The 16,129-nt window shown below is 42.3% G+C and overlaps 1 protein-coding gene across 12 annotated transcripts in view; it reads left to right on the plus strand.

Annotated features, from left to right (window-relative positions):
• The window catches only part of LOC144679979 (receptor-type tyrosine-protein phosphatase mu), an 855,381-nt gene that overhangs the window by 81,437 nt on the left and 757,815 nt on the right, over positions 1-16,129 (plus strand). The window contains exon 1 of one of the 12 annotated variants that reach the window (XM_078541020.1): positions 7,212-7,281. The exons of the other annotated variants lie outside the window; for them this stretch is intronic. The gene's annotated coding sequence lies outside the window, so the exon portion shown is untranslated. Of the gene's footprint in view, positions 1-7,211; positions 7,282-16,129 lie in introns of those variants that run through there. 12 annotated transcript variants of the gene reach the window in all.

Consider the following 16,129-nt stretch of genomic DNA (forward strand, 5'->3'; position numbering starts at 1 on the left):
TGAAAGAAACATTTGAATTTCCATTACTTTGGTGTAATAACTGCTTATTCAGGGAGGAGAGAAGCGGTCTCTCGTCCTTCCTTCCCTCCAGACAGATCTAACTTCCTTTGACAGGCTGTGTACTAAATGACATGTACTAAATACTGGCTGGAAAATGGTGAGCATTTTCTTCTAGGTCATGTCATCCTGCATTCTGGCATTGACAAAGATTACCACAAATCATTATGCATGAGTGTTTAAGAAAAAGCATTTACTTCACGCACCACATAGAAACCACATGCCACCTGTATGATTAATTCATATTAGCCAGCAGGCAGTTAAGTCAAGTGAAGCAGGCATTAAGGAGGTTAGCTTCCAATTACTGACTTTATCGTAGGACAGGGACACAACTTCATCCTTCTGAATCTTCCTTTAAACAGGCTCAGCTTTGAAAAGAGGCTTGTTAACCCTTAATCTTTCATGGCGCTATTCTGCAAAGCTAGAGATTACTTCCAGTTCTATCTTGTGACATTTTGGCTAGCTTCCAAAGACTTGTCATCATTTTGTAAGTAGACAAGATCATTGAGGAGGTACTGATGCAATAACTGAGCATGTCCAGATGCTTGTCATACACGATGGGCAACAGCACTGATTTACAACTGCCAAATGGTTGGTAAGAATCACAGCAAATCCTGGAATCCCATGGAACAAAAAAGGCTTTATTTGATTCCTTCACTGTAAAACAATGGATCTAATTGTAAATGGGTGAAATTGTGGAATGCAGTCATCAAAATATCAAAGTCCTGAAACCCTAAGCAATTAGAAACAGAATTTGATTTATTCAGTCACCGTAAACCAATGGTCCTGACTGTGGATCGATCTTCCAGATACTTAATTTGGGTAATGGCTGTTTCTGTGATGAGCTCTGTTCAGTTGAAAGTTATGGAGACTCTCAAATTCAAATCATAACCTAGAAATCGCTGTCGTCAATAAAAGTAGTCGAACACTTAAGATGTTTGCATGACTTTTCTCCTTTTAATGTAGGCATTTAGCCAATAAAAATAAATGGGTTAATGCCTGTAATAAAATATCAGACAGAGGAAGGTTTCTGCTAATATTGCCACCAGCATTATATTATGAATGTGATTTAACAAAGCATAGTTTAACTAATTTAATCATCAAAGTGCTTATCCATAACAGCTTCCGGCAAAGGGATTCACTTATTTAGCAACTTTTAAAGTCATGACTGATTTTTAAATAATGTCTATTGATCTCCTGTGCTTCACTCATGGGCAAAATGATTACTTTATAATAAGCTGCTATAATTTAAAAAGTACTTTGAGCACAGATTGTTTTGGCAGTGTCATGGGAGTACTGAAGGCTTTCAACTTTTTTTCTTCCTTTCTCTCCCCTTGTTTGAAAGTACTGTGTGGTCAGATATCATTCCACCCAAACCAGCTCCACTACCTTATCCAACTAACTGTTCTTTTTATGTAAGTCTAGACATTGTGTGTTGACTGGCTGTTCAGGCACAGAGACATCACTGTCTGATGCTGCCCTCACCCAACGTTCAAGCACATGAACCACCCAGCGGAAGTCACTGAATCACGATCAGGAGCTGGAGCACTGGTTCAATTTCTGTCCTCTGGCTGAGGCAAGTTATAATGCCAGGCACTGCTCCATCTCAGCGCTGAGCAATGTTAGAACTTACTGGGAGCTTGGTTGGCTAAGTTGGATTTACCAAACCGAGCCATCACGGTGCTGAATCAAAGATTTTAATTATGCCACTGAGCTCTTTTAACATGTTCCCCTGACTGATTTTAGAGAGCCTGGAATATGTTTGGAACAGAGGGAGGATGGGTTGCGCATGGTTTTAATTGGCAGAATCCACCGCCCTTCACAGGCTGTTCTGGGAAAGGGTTGGTTCCATGTCAAAGATGACCAGCTGTCAGTAACTTCTTTCAGCAATTGTGATCTCAAGAGGCCATACGAGTGTGCAAGGACAAAGGAACAGAGACACACTGATTATTTGAGATCAGTCCTCAGCTGTATATTTTGATAAACAAATTGGATATCACACACTTTGAAACTGAGGGCAAGATATGATGAAAGACTACTCTATAAGTGTGAAGAGGGTTAAATAATAAGTTAAAAAATTGAGACTGGTGTTGACTTTCATGGACATAATCCAAATTCCCTTGGCTATGGGAATGTTTTATTTAATCACCGATGATATACTATAGAAATGTTGACTTAGTATTTAAATGCATGATGGACTGAGTGGGAGAGTTGGTCTTGGCTGCCCTTTGAATGTCAATGCAAAAGGCACGTGGGACACATTGGCCATCAGTAGCATAAAGGAATGATATGAAGATTAAAATAAAAAATGTGGCTGAGACAGAGGGCTTTCTAAAAGTTGGTGGCTAATTTTAAAATGATGCACTCCATTATGTAAATGTGTTTTCTGTAGTAGGAGCAAATGTCTAATAAATCTCCAAGGAACCTATGCTTGACTTGCATGCAACTAACTTTAAAAACACTTGATAGAATAATGCTTCAGTCTCTGAATAGCTGTCAGATTGGATTTATTACCTTTGGTCCCATTGCAGAGACAGGCAATTCAATCCTAAGGGATTTTTATTCTCTCCAGGTACATCCCTAGCAGGCTTTGCAATGTCAGAATCTCTGAGATAACAGATTTGACATATTTAATATAGCACAGTATAAGTAGAGCTTTAAATCTGGACTGCACCATGTTGTAACTTTGTCATTGGATTAAGATGTTATGTCTTGCACGTTTAGTTTGCAGACCCATGGAGAATTAGCGAAAAAAAAAATTGCTTCAGTGACAATGTCCTGATTTCAGATGGGGCAGCATTTCGGAGCTCTACAATATGCCTTGGTGCCCTCATTAAAGGCAGGGCACCAAGGCATAACAGTTTACTAACAGTTAAATGTTAAAGTTAAGAAGGCAAAGCTGGGGCTATCCTTCTGGACTGCTATCTAGCCACCCCACTCTGTGATGGCCAGCTCTGAACAGGATCAGAAACAAAAACAGAATTACCTGGAAAAACTCAGCAGGTCTGGCAGCATCGGTGGAGAAGAAATCAGTTAACGTTTCGAGTCTTCACGACCCTTCGGCAGAACTGGCAGTTCTGCCGAAGGGTCGTGAAGACCCGAAACGTTAACTGATTTCTTCTCCACCGATGCTGCCAGACCTGCTGAGTTTTTCCAGGTAATTCTGTTTTTGTTTTGGATTTCCAGCATCCGCAGTGGCTTTTAGCTTTTTGTTTTTATCTCTGAACAGGATCAGGCTTGTTTTGTGATGTTTTCACAATCAAATAGCCACTAAGGCCTCATCCCTTCCTGTCTTTGTAGCCACCTCCAGCCTTACAACTCTTTATGCTTTCTGTGTTCCACTAATCCTGGCCTTGTCTGCATCCTGATTTTAATTGCTTATCCATCAGCAGCTGTTTCTTTAGCTGCTGAGGCCTGAAGCTCTGGAATTCCAACCCAAAGCCTCTCCGCCTCTCTACCTCTCTCCTCCTTTAAAACACCCCTTAAAACCTACCTCTTTGACCTAATAGCTCCTTAGGTTGTTTGTTGCTAAATTTTGTTTGGTAATGCTCCAGTGAAGCACCTTGGGTCATTTCATGATGCTAATGGCGCTATATAAATGCAAGTTGCTGGTGTTGGAACTCATTGTAGACAGTAAAAACATAAATTGTGGACTGTGGATGATATAGGAATTTTATAACAAAGTCGCATATTGGTATTCCTTTAAGCAGAGCTGGCTCAAGGCACCCTCACCAGGGGACTCTTGACTTGTGGATACTCAATTCTGAACTGGATAGCCACTTGCAGCCCTGATTTATCTTTGCAATTTTGCTAAGCAGTTAAATATGTATTGACCTGCTGGTATGAGGTCCAGGCAGTGACAAGGCAACTTACACAGCACACTGATCAGCTGTTCAAGAGATCTGGGGAAGGAAAGATTACAAGTATATTTTGCTGTATGCACATTGATGAATATAAAGTTCTGAGAACTGGTTGGAGAAAGGGGCAGCTAGGTTGAGTGCTTTGGAATTGCTACAAGAATAGAGACAGCGTCATTAGCACTTAAAGAATTACTGAAAGAAAGAGGAGGAGAAAGGATTAAAGGGTGAAAGAGAGAAAGGATATTAGAATGAACCCTAGGGAGAGAGAGAAACAGAGAGGGAAAAGTGCAGAGATACAGGGAATAAAAGAAAGATACTTCTTGACCAGATACATCTGGTCTGTAGGAGGGTGAATAGATGAGGTAACTGGGCTTTGAATATAAGCAGCTTCTTCTACCTTATGAGCTATTTTGTATGTCTGAATCAAAAATAAGTGAATTAATACACAGGAAAGGAGAATGAACCAGAATGAATAATCTTCCAGATAGATTTCAGAATTTTTAAGAGAACATCTTGAAATAACTGTCCACTGCTTCATTACCTGACTATCACAGTCCTAGGCTGCGGAACTTCCTCCAAACGTATCTTGCAGAAGGCCACCCAAACATCTTCAGCTGGCCCTTCTGTTAAAAATCAAACTGCGAGCTCCACAGTAAGTAAATGCACAATATGATATGCGCGGAGACTTACAGATCAGAAAGTCCTAGGTTCTATCCATGAGTGGCGCTGAGTTAGCTAAGCTCAGCTGAAATAACAATCGGGGCACTACAATTGGCCTGAGAGTCCTTGCCTGGGTTGGGTAAAGTAAAGCAGTCAGGGTTCCTATTCCTTACTGTTGCCCAGTCAGCCTTTCTAGAAAATGTAGGCATGTCTGTTGAGGAAAGTATTGTGTGCATTGTGATGACCCCAACACTCACTGCCCAAACTCACAAGTCAGCAATAATGACAGAGGTTCAGATACCGGAAGGAATGATGTGAGGGTGCTTGGGTAATTTACCAGAATGGTTCTATGGACTGGGGATTTTAGTTAGAAGGTTAGGTTGGAAAAGCTGGGGTTGTTCTCCTTGAAGCAGAAGAGATTGCGTGAGTTTTAATAGAGGTGCATAAGATTATGATTGGCTTAGATAAGATAGACAAGGAAAAATTGTTCCCATTAGCTGATGGTACAAGGGCTAGGGGACACAGGTTTAGGGTCTTGGGCAAGAGATGCAGGGGGAATATGAGGGATAACTTTTTACACAGTGAGTAGTAATGACCTGGAACTCACTGCTCACGAAGGTGATGAAAGCAGAAACAATCAATGATTCCAAAAGGAAATTGGATCAGCACTGGAAAAAAATAAATTCACAGGACCACAGGGAATGAATGGCGAAGTGGGATTGATTGGATTGCTCTGCAGAGAGCTGTCATAGACTCAATGGGATGGATAGCCTCCTTCTGTGTTGTACATGATTCTATGACACTGTGTCTGTCATGTGATGCCCCAAATTAAGTTAATGTTATTGCTTTCAGAGATAAAAAGGAACTCAACAGTAACAAGAAGTCCTGAGTGTTTTTCTTTCTGTTTGAAAAAAAACTTTATTTCAACAGGAAAGCAGGGTAGGAAGAGTTACTGAACTGCACAATACAGAGAGCTGAATGCCTTTTGCAGTTTAAATGTTACAGACTGTGAAAGGTGCGCGGTTAATCGTGAATTCTGTTTCAGCTTCCTCACTAGGCCTGGCTCAGTAACGCCTACAACATTGTCCCCATAGTGTGACCTCATTATTAAACCATTTAGATCAAAACATTTTTAGAATTCAACATGCATAGACTCAACGAGAAGCTGTTGAACCCAATGACAGTCATAGAATTATAGAATGATATAGCACAACATTCAGCCCATTGTGCCTGTGCTAATTCTTTGAAAGAGCTATCCAATTTGTTGCAAAATGTCCTTTCTAACAAATTTCTAACAGGTAGACCAACAGTAAATCCCCCTCTTTACCTAATTTGACACAGGAGGGTAAAACAAAAGATGTACGAAAGTTTAACTCGGGGATGTTATTTTTACACATTAAGGGATTTGCTTGCGACCTTAGCTGATCAGAAATTCTACCCTAAGGTTTTGGGATGGTTATGTACTTTTAGAAAGTAAGTAAATGGGAGCTGCTTGCCATTAAGAGGACATCGGGCACAGATTCCATCAGTAGACAACTCCCTAGTGAGTGACGCTGCTTTGTTCCTTTCCCAATTTTGGATTACAATTTGGAGATGTTCAGTGAAGTTGAGTGCAATTGGAGTGTTACATGAACAAAGATATCGGTGAAGCTTCCTAGCATTGTTATAGCCCAATGGACATTCAGGACTGGAATAGGTGCCAATTGGTATTGCTCCTTAAAGAGTTGCTTGCCAATGTGTCACTTTGGGTGCTATCTGCTATCTGCATTCCTGCTGAATGTGAAACAGCCAAAAGTGGCAACACGCATAGAGAATTGGAAATTATGGGAATTTTAAATATCTCGACAGTGGGTAAAAGTTTTGCATGCAAAGGTTCTTTATTTTAAGGCTGAATTTATACCAGTAAAAAACTTCCTTCTGGAGTGTACAGCACACTTCACAGATTTAGTATCTTTGGTAGAAACTGAGGGTATACTATCACTTAAAATGATGTGTACACAAAACACTTGGCATTGATGGACAGGTAGCAATAAAAGTACTTAAACTGGAACAATGTCATAGTCAAAGATTGTTTCTACTGGTTAGTGAATCTCAAAAGAAAGGGCATAAACTCAGTAAAAGGAACTTTATTTTATTTGACACAAAGGTTTACTCAAAGGTTGAATCCCAGGGGCCACTGAGGTAAAGACAGTAACATTATATCTGAACATACGAATCAGGTGCAGGAATAGACCATTTGGCCCTGCAAACCTGCTCCACCATTCGATAAGATCATGGCTGATCTGATTGTGGCCTCAGCACCACTATTCTGCCTAGCCCCCAATGCCCTTTGACTCCCTTGTTAGTCAAGAATCTACCTACCTCTGTGTCTTTCATTTGAAAGGGAACTGTATAAGTATAAGATAGTCACTAATAAATCCAATAAGGAATTGAAGAGAAATCTCATTACCCAGAGAGTGGTTGGAATGTGGAATTGTCTACCACAAGTAGTTGAGGCAAATAGCATTGATGTAGTTAAAGGGAAGCTAGATAAACACATGAGAGAGGTAGGAGTGGGAGGATATGCTGATAGAGTTAAATGAAGAGTGGTGGGAGGAGTTTTATATGAAGCATTAAAACCGTCATGGACTAGTTGAACAGATTGGCCTGTTGCTGTGCTATACGTTCCATGTGATACCTCCATGTCTAAGTATTTCTAACAAAGGTAAGCAAAAGGATACAGACAAAAGGGGGGGAAATTAGATTACAGCTCCAGTTGAATACAGTAAAGATGTAATTGGTCAAATGGCCTCCTGCTGTGTTTTAATTACTATGATTTACATGACCGCTTATGAAAGCTAGACAGATCATGAAATTTATGAGTTTGTGCAAGTTAGTTTTTGTTAAAATTTAATGAAGCTAGTGTAATATCATTGTTCCAGTTTAAGTACTCTTATTGCTACTTGTCCATCAATGCCAAGTGCTTTGCGTACACGTCATTTTAAAAGTGACAGTATACCCTCAGTTACTACCAAAGATACTAAAGCTGTGGAGTGTGCTGTACACTTCAGAAGGAAGTTTCTTACCGGTTTGCACAAAGTGCAATATAAATTCATCCTTAAAGCAAAGGACCTGTACATGTAAAACTTCTACCTGCTGTCGAGATATTTTAAAATTCCCATAATTTCCAATTCTCTATGCGTGTTGCCACTTATGGCTGTTTCACATTCAGCAGGAATGCAGATAGCTGATAGCATCCATAGAGACATGTTGGCAAGAAACTCCTTAAGGAGTAATACCAACTGGCACCTATTCCAGTTCTGAATGTCCGTTGGGCTAAGAACGTTCACTGATATCTCTGTTCATGTAATACCCTGTCAAGGTTTTTCATGATTTTGAAAACATCCATTGGCTGTCCCATTAACTTTCTCTGTTTTCAGTGATTAAAGCCCCAGTTTTTTTGGACCTTTATTCTTAACTCTAACATTTACTATTTGTGGAGTTATTCTTGTCAACCTTTGCTGCTCCCCTTTCCATGGCTCTCATACCCTTCCTATAACAGGTGTCCAAAATAACACAGGATATTTCAACTGTGGCATATGTTGCATTTTTATAATGATATAAAGGCACCAATAACTCATCAGGGATTGTGTAAACACATTGCAGATTCATTTATTTAAATTAGGCTCATGAAAGAATACACACGGATAGAAAGCTTGAAGACATCAGTAACAGAGCTTTGTGTGCTGTGTTCTGTTCACAAGCCAAAGTGAAACTGAGGCTGGATCACATGACACACTTCCCTTCTAGTGATGTCATCTTGCTATCCCTTAAAGGCATATTACAATAACCCCCTTTCTTTTTAAAAATACTTTCCCCCTTTTCAAAGAAGTATAACTATTTACAATACATGTTCATGTTTAGTTACCATTAAATAAGCGCATAGAACTGGTGAATCTATGAGTCTAAAGTGTAGAGGTAATTTACTGGTATACCCAGATTCTGTAATGGTAACGTTGTCTGGAGGTATCTTGAATTGCTCACACTGATTTGTGGGATTGTCATTCTTGTACGTTGGTCCTGGTTGCATTTTGGATCTTGTCCTCAATGCAATAGAACTGTACAGTAGTTGAGCAGATGGAATAGATCTGCTTTGTCCTCGGTTATGCCTCACTGTTGCACCTTTGTATGTAATGGCTTTAGTGACTGGAAGCCAGTGTCCAGTGGCATACCACAGGGATCTGTGCTCGGTCCGCTATTACTTGTCATTTATATAAACGACATAGATGACTATGTAGGGGGTAGGATTTAGGGGGTAGTTTGCAGATGACACAAAGATTGGCCGGGTGGTTAACAGTGAGGTTGAGTGTCTTGGGCTACAGGAAGATATAGACGAGATGGTCAAATGGGCAGATAAGTGGCAGATGGAATTTAACCCTGAAAAGTGTGAGGTGATACACTTTGGAAGGAGTAATTTGACAAGGAAATATTCAATGAACGGCATGACACTAGGAAGTTCTGAGGAACAAAGGGGCCTTGGCGTGTGTGTCCATAGCTCTGTGAAGGTGGAGGGGCATGTTAGTGGGGTGATGAAAAAGTCATATGGGACACTTGCCTTTATCAATCGAGGCATAGATTTCAAAAGTAGGGAGGTCATGTTGGAGTTGTATAGAACCTTGGTGAGGCCACATCTGGAGTACTGTGTGCAGTTCTGGTCGCCACATTATCGGAAGGACGTGATTGCACTGGAAGGGGGTGCAGAGGAGATTCACCAGGATGTTGCCTGGGATGAAACATTTGAGTTATGAAGAGAAGTTGGATAGACTTGGGTTGTTTTCATTGGAGCAGAGAAGACTGAGGGGTGACCTGATGGAGGTGTACAAGATTATGAGGGGCATAGACAGGGTGGATAGGGAGCAGCTGTTCCCCTTAGTTGAAGGGTCAGTCACAAGGGGACATAAGTTCAAGGTGAGGGGCAGGAGGTTTAGGGGGGATGTGAGGGAAAACTTTTTTACCCAGAGGGTAGTGACGGTCTGGAATGCACTGCCTGGGAGGGTGGTGGAGGCGGGTTGCCTCGCATCCTTTAAAAAGAACCTGGATGAGAATTTGGCACGTCATAACATTCAAGGCTATGGGCCAAGTGCTGGTAAATGGGATTAGGTAGGTTGGTCAGGTGTTTCTCACGTGTCGGTGCAGACTCGATGGGCCGAAGGGCCTCTTCTGCACTGTGATTCTGATTCTGTGATTCTGTAATGACTTCATAGGACCCTTGGTTCTGAACTAATCCTTGTTACCTCAGCTGGTTGCCATGCACCTTCTGTGGGATCCTGGGTGCAAACTTGTTGTCCCAACTGCAAACCTGGCAATTCTGTACCTGGATTTTTATCATGCCAGTTTGGGCTGCTTCTTTTGCAGTTTTAAAAGTTGCTCTCTAGTTTCTGGGAGAGTAGAATAGGTAAATTGGTATGCACTAGTCTGCCAAACAAGAGCTCTGCCAGTGGTGGAATTGCTTCACTTAAAAGGTGTCATTCATAGATGTAACGTTGCAATGTGTAGACCTTGCTTGGTCTGTCCGCGTTTGAGAATTAGGGATTTCGTTGTGCAAACCATTCATTTGGCTAGGCCATTAGGTCTAGGGTACTGAGGTGAAGAAGTAGTGTGGTCAATATTCCACTTCTCACACATATCCTGAAAAGGCTTACCAATAAATTGTGGACTGTTATCTGTAATTATATCTCTAGGCACACCAAATAAACTGAAAATAGCACTTAGGGAGTGTACGACGGTGGCGCTTGACTTATTGTGCAATTGTCGAATAATGGGATAGTTGGTAAAATTCAACGATGATAATGAAGTCAGTGGCATGGACGTGAAAGAGGTCGAGTGTGATTTTCGACCAAGGATGGAAAGGAACTTCATGTGGAATCAATGGTTCTTTGTGCTGACTTGACATCTGCTCATGATATGCCTCACACTTCTTGATGACGACTTCAATGTCATTGTTCATATCTGGCCAATAGACTGTCTCTCAGGCAAGTCCTCTCATCTGATTTGGTCAGACAAGACTTTGTGTTGTTCTTGGCATCCTGAAGGGCAGCTCTTGTCCCATCAATAGTTGTACACTCTGACTAATATCAGTCTTCTTTCCCCATCAGCCTCATTTTGCTACCTCTACCCAAATTATGTAAGCAAGTAAATCTGAGTAACTAATAGGATTTGTTTAGCAATGCACACGAAACAGTCTGCATATGTAACATTTGTAAAGGCCTCCCCTGAGGCGAGTTTGGAGACAGGAGGGAATTTAATCGGGCAAGAGGGTGTGGAGTGGGGACCCTGCCACCCTTCCGCCCCTGTCACAATTAAGTCTGGGGTGGGAAGGCTCATGGATGGTTTTCCCACCCCGATGTCAATTCAGGGCAGTAAGTGGGCAATTAATGCCTACTTAATGGTCTCATCATCTGATGCTGGTATTCAACCAGGGGCAGGTGGGGCAGTGGCCATATGGGGAACCAGGAAAGCAAAATCTAGTTGGGTTTGCATGCGGGTTCCATGATGGGGATGGGGTGGCTTCCTCATTGTCAAGCACTCGGTGCCTGATCGAGAGACCTGGTATCGGGAATTTGGGAGGGGGGTAGTTGCTGAGAGCCACCTCACTTGTATTTTCCTTTGACCCTCCTCCCTCCCCCCAACCCCTACCCCTCCCTACGACTCCCATTTTGCCCTCACTCACCTGTGGCCTGGGTCCCTTGGTGGTATTGGGCCCCTGTTGGGTGCATTGCCAGCAGCTACCACTCCTCCGAATGGCACTGCTTGCAATGGACAGCTGATGGCCTCTGGTTGACCTGCAGCTCTTAGGGGGCGGGATTTCTGCCCTCCAGGGTCCTTGATCCCAGAGAACGTAAGCCACTTAAGTGCCTGTTAATATGGTGGGACTTCCCCCAGTGGAGGTGACACGGGGCTCTCATCGTTTCTCCAGCCGGTGGGCAAAATCCTTGTCGCCTGGATTAAATTCCACCCATTGATCCACATCTCGGTCAATGTTTCAGGGGTGAATGTTTGTCATGAACATTTCAGATCCTCTTCTTCTGGTGCATTGTCACACACATATGGAGATAATAAATGGGTCTATTGATGTCACTGAAGGCACTTTTCCTAATGTTTTTCATTCCTCAGCTAAAGATTGTATATCAATTCAGTGTACAACCACGATTTGTGTTCAGAGAAAATGAACTGTTAGTTTCACAATCAAGATTTAGCAATAGCAAATTGAGTGACGTCTGACAAATGTTTGTGAGAGACCCTATTTTTTGCATGCTTCTGCGTCAAAAGTCGTCAGCTACAGCCTTTGAAAATCTAATTATCTTTGACGTTGCTCATGGATAATCTGAAATGTGGAGCACTGTTGTCAGGTTTAGCTGGTAACCTGTTCTGTCCCATTGAAGCCACTACTCAGGTGGAAAGTAGACCTTCTGGAGGCAAATTACTATTGGAAGCTTGGCTCAATTGGCAGTTGCCTGTCTTTTTTGGGCAGACACAAAACAAGTTACTTCAAAAATGTAGCGGAAAATGATTGGTTTTCTGTCACTTTTCTTGTGATTTTATAAAGGAAAATCATCAGTTATGATTTACTGGTGTTTTGTAGAAAGTCTGATGCATCTGAAAATCAATAGACTCATTGTCATATTATCATGATACAGTTAGGTGGTTGATAAAGAAGGCACTCTGTTGTGAATGGGATGCGAGCAGGAAATGTAGCACAATAGGCAAAGTCAGTAACCATAGGAACAGAAGGAGGCCATTCAGACCCTTGAGCCTGTTCAGCCATTCGATTAGAACATGGCTGATCTGTACCTCAACTCCATTGACTTGCCTTTCATCCCTATTGCTTGAAGAAAAATGTATTGATTTCAGTCTTGAGAATTTCAATTAAGCATGGATTCAAAGGCTCTTGTGGGAGATAGTTACGGATTTCCACTACCTCTTGTTGGAAAAAGGGCTTTATGATTTCACTGCGAAATAGTGTAACTCTAATTTTACAATTGTGCCTCCTTATTCTGGAGGCCCCCACCAGAGCTTCACTCGAGCTACCCAATCAAATCCTTTTATCATTTTAAACCCCTCAATGTTGTAAACTCAAGGGAAGGAGTAGTTTGAGGCAAATGGCATTGATGCATTTAAGGGGAAGCTAGAGAAATGCTTGAGAAATTGAAATTGAATTGAAGGGTGGGAGGAGAGCCATTCATACCTTTTTTTAATTTGTTCACTGGATGCGGGAAAAGCCAGCATTTATTGCCTATCCCTAATTGCCCTTGAGAAGGCGGTGATGAGCCACTTCTGGAACCGCTGCACTGCATGTGGTGTAGGTTCACCCACAGTGCTCTTGGTGAGGGAGTTCCAGGACTTCGATCCAGTGACAGTGAAGGAACGGCAATACATTTCCAAGTCAGGACAGTGTATAACTTGAAGGGGAACTTGCAGGTGGTAGTGTTTCCATGCATCTGTTGTTCTTGTCCTTCTAGGTGCTAGAGGTTGTGGGTTTAGAAGGTGCTGCTGGAGGAGCCTTGGTGAGTTGCTGCAGTGCATCTTGTACATGGTACACACTGCTGCCACTGTGTGTTGGTGGTGGTGAGAGTGAATGTTTAAGGTGGTGGATTGGGTGTCAATCAAGTGGTTGCTCTGTCCTGGGTGGTGCCGAGCTTCTTGAGTGTTGTTGTAGCTGAGTATTCAGTATTCCATCACACTCCTGACCTGTGCCTTGTAGATGGTGGACAGGCTTTGAGGAGTCAGGAGGTGAGTTACTCATCGCACGATTCCCAGCTTCTGACCTGCTCTTGTAGCCACAATAGTTATATGGCTAGTCCAGTTCAGTTTCTGGTCAATGGTGACCCCCCAGGTAACCTCATCAGGACACAGCTTCAGTTTCCTTTCTTTACCCATTACCACAAAACTTTTACCACCTTCAACACCTCTTTGTCCTTTTGTCTATGACATCTTTTGGTTATCTCCACCTATCACTGGCCCTCTATCCGGCTCTACCTGTCCCCCCCCCCCCCACCCCCCCACCTTAAACCAGCTTATATTTCACCTCTTTTCTATTTTTCCTTAGTTCTGTTGAAGAGTCATACGGACTTGAAATGTTAACTCTGTTCCTCTCCACAGATGCTATCAGACCTGCTGAGTTTTTCCAGGTATTTTTGTTTTTGTTTTGGATTTCCAGCATCCGAAGTTTTTTGCTTTTACCACAAAACCTTTGGTCATTTTATCCCTCCTGCCCTCCATACTATCACCGACCTTCTCTTTTATTTTTCCTTCATGTTTCCCCCATTCACTTGGTCAAAATCAATTACATTTCTATCATCCTTAGTTCAGTGGAAGGGTCATCATTGACTTGAAAGGTTAACTCTGTTTCTCTCTCCATAGGTACGGCCTTACCAGCTGAGTATTTCCAGCATTTCTATTTTGATTTCAGCTTTACAAACTCTGCAGTATATTGTATTTGTTTTGAGTTGCGTCATGTGAAACATAAGCATTGGCATGGACCTGTTTCTTTTATTCTTTCATGGGATGTGGGCATCGCTGGCAAGGCCAGCATTTATTGCTCATCCCTAACTGTCCTTGAGGAGGTGATGGTGAGCTGCCTTCTTGAACCGCTGCAGTCCATGTGGTGTAGATACACCCACAGTGCTGTGAGGGAGGGAGTCCCAAGATTTTGACCCAATGACACTGAAGGAATGGCGATATAGTTCCAAGTCAGGATGGTGAGTGGCTTGGAGGGGAACATGCAGGTGGTCATGGTCTCATGCAACAGCTGCCCTTGTCCTTCTAGGTGGTAGAAGTTGCAGATTGGGAAGGCGCTGTCGAAGGATCCTGGGCAAGTTTCTGCAGTACATCTCATATATGGTTCACAATGCTGCCACTGTCCATTGGTCGTGGAGGGAGTGAATGTTTACGATGGTGGATCTGTTATGATCGTTATGGGTCTTAGCTGTGGTTGCCCTTTGTTAGGATTGGTAGAGACTGCTGGAGGCAGGACTTGGTAAACTTTACCTTTTTTAAAACACTCTTTTAACTATATACAGGAGAAGGTTTAGTACGAGGCTTCACGCAGAACCATCCCTCAATAGGCTCTGATGTCATGTGATCATACATCACCGATGATGTAAACTGTCTATTTACATCTCTAACATTCTTTACACTACAGTGGATGGGGTGCTGATTAAGCGGGTTGCTTTGTCCTGGATGGTGTCAAGCTTCTTGAGTGATGTTGGAGCTGCACTCATCCAGGCAAGTGGAGGGTATTCCATCACACTCCTGAATTGTGCCTTGTATATGGTGGACAGGCTTTGGGGAGTCAGGAGGTGAGTTACTTGCCACATAACTCCCAGCTTCTGACCTGCTCTTGTAGCCACAGTATTTATATTGTTGGTCCAGTTCAGTTCTGGTCAGTGGTAACCCTCAGGATATTGATATCGGAGGATTCAATGATGTTAATGCCATTGCCTGCCAAGGGGATCTGGTTAGGTTCTCTCTTGTTGAAGATGGTTAGTGCCTGGACACTTGTGTGGTGTGCATGTTACTTGCTACTTATCAGCCCAAGTCTTAATGTTGTCCAGGTCTTGCTGCATATGGACGTGGACTGCTTCCGTCCGTTCCCGTATCTGAGGAGTCGCGAATGGTACTGAACATTGTGTAATTATCAACCAATATCCTCACTTCTGAACTTGTAATGGAGGGAGGGACATTGATAAAATAGCTGAAGATGGTTGGGCCTAGGACCCTACCCTGAGGAACTCCTGCAGTGATGTCCTGTGGCTGAGATGACTGACCTCCAACAACCACTACCATCTTCCTTTGTGCTGAATCTGTTGGGTTGAATAGCTTGTTTCAGTGCTGTAAATACTATGTAAGACTGTGTAACCCATATTTATGCAACCTGCCTTCATATTCTAACTCGTTAAGCCTTCATATATTCTGGCGAATCTGCGCGACACCTCATCCAAAGATCAACACATCCTTCCTGATGTGTGGAGCCAAAAATTGTGTTCAGACTATTGAGGGATTTCTTTTGTTTTTGCTGTGAAAACCAGATCAGAGGTAAAGCCCCATTGTACAGGAAACTAAGGCTGACAAGTACAGCAGAAAAAATGAGATAAAGCAAGAGACAGTGATGAGCTGACATGAAATTTGGGTCTTAAGCCCACAAATTGAGGGAAGAAGCAATACCTAAGGAACAAAGAAGTATTCAGGAAGGTATTACAGCCTGGTATAGCTACAACCAGTCAGTTTGATAATTGTATATAAAAGTTGGTTTTGAATAGACACTCTTTTAGGTTAACAATGTACAGTAATTATTGTAGTTCTGACTTTGCAGATTTTATTAAAGAGCAATTTTATGCCGTCTGTTTTCAGGATTTTTTCATTTTGTGGTAATTTAAAGATTAATGCAGGTGGATAGCGCTAACAGAAATCACTCGAACGAGGCCAAGCACAAAGAACTAGGAGAGTGAAAAGAAATCCCATTGTGCAGGGTGAGACTCCTTCACTCCTGTCACAAAATGGTTCTGTGCTTCTTT

Source organism: Cetorhinus maximus, chromosome 4 (genome assembly GCF_964194155.1).
Source record: "Cetorhinus maximus chromosome 4, sCetMax3.hap1.1, whole genome shotgun sequence".
NCBI classification, from domain to species: domain Eukaryota; kingdom Metazoa; phylum Chordata; class Chondrichthyes; order Lamniformes; family Cetorhinidae; genus Cetorhinus; species Cetorhinus maximus.